Source organism: Pteropus vampyrus, unplaced genomic scaffold (genome assembly GCF_000151845.1).
Source record: "Pteropus vampyrus isolate Shadow unplaced genomic scaffold, Pvam_2.0 Scaffold257, whole genome shotgun sequence".
NCBI classification, from domain to species: domain Eukaryota; kingdom Metazoa; phylum Chordata; class Mammalia; order Chiroptera; family Pteropodidae; genus Pteropus; species Pteropus vampyrus.
This window is the reverse complement of record NW_011889038.1, coordinates 238,571-239,807: the sequence shown is the minus strand read 5'-3', so window position 1 is coordinate 239,807 and position 1,237 is coordinate 238,571. Positions and strand designations below refer to the sequence as shown.

General features: G+C 52.1%; 1 protein-coding gene across 1 annotated transcript in view; it reads left to right on the top strand.

The window, feature by feature from the left end:
• PHF21B (PHD finger protein 21B) overlaps positions 1-1,237 on the top strand; it is a 69,544-nt gene that overhangs the window by 331 nt on the left and 67,976 nt on the right. The window lies entirely within an intron of this gene.

Sequence of the window (1,237 nt, the reverse complement as noted above, 5' to 3'; positions counted from 1 at the left end):
GTGATTCATCACTGGGGGGACTGTTAGCAGTATCACTTTATTAACAGTGATACGAGAAGCGGAAAGCTGGCAGTGCCCCAGAGACGTCACTGCCGTGGAGAGGTTGGCAGGCACCTGTGGCTTTCTGACGGGACAGAAGCCTCTGTGGGTTGGTGTGTCCATAGACGGGATTGGGCCCTCAGCTTGGGGTCTGGTGGAAAGTGAGAGCGTACACCCCCAGACTTGGCCTGGCGGCTTAAAGCATAGGCTGCTAGAGGCAAGGGATCTTTGTAGGGCACCTTCGCCAAGTCCCCTTCTTACAGGTGGGAAATTATGGCCCTGAGTGCGGACAGGAACGGTACCCAGGAAACCCCGGGAGCCCCCAGGGACTACAGGCTCCTGACCACACACTCCACATAGTGCAGCCACACAAGAAGCCGTTGTTTCTGTTTAAGCAGTTAAATTCTGTTCATGAGAGTTTTCTTTCAGAAGCGTGAGCCTTGTGTGGGACTTCTGGAGGTCCTACACAAAGTGTCCCCGTGTGACAACAGGGCCACCAAGAAAGGACTCTGGGGCAACACCCTGGTGGTTTTAGAATGGCTGTGAGGCTTTCAGAGCAGTTGGCTTCTGATCTGCACGAGGCAGGGACAAGCAGCTTTGCCGGCCCCAGTGCATTCTGGAACTGCCCATCTTGTGTAACTTACTGAATCACATGGACTGTAGACCTCTAGGTGCAGGTTAATTTCAGAAAGACGGTTCAGAAGGAGCAGGGGCTGTTCGTCACCCAGCCCGGCTGCACGGGCTTGCTCTCGGTCTATACAAGGTGGAGCAGGGGAGGTCACCCTTCACAATCAAAAAGGCTCTAAAAGATGGCAATGGGGGGTCATCTTTAGGGGCAGTATGACTGCCTTTTCATCTTCTGAGAGGAGGCAGCAGAAAGTTACTTGAAATGGCAGATGGGGGTCTGTAGGGGCCTCCCTGGGGGACGCCAGCAGGCTGTCCATGGGTGAAGCTCTAATCAATTTGGGAAGAGGCTTTTTGCTCCAGGAAAGAGAGAAAGGCAGGGACGGGAAGGGGAGAGAGAGGAAGAGAAGGAGATGTGTTTCTCTTTGATGTCATTCGGGCGGAAAGCCAATCTGCACATGCAAATGAACTTGGAAATGCAATTAAAAATATATACATATTAGAGACTGTGATCCGGAATTTAATGCGAGATGCAGGTTACAGAGTGACAAGTAGCAGCATTTCCTACAATCAG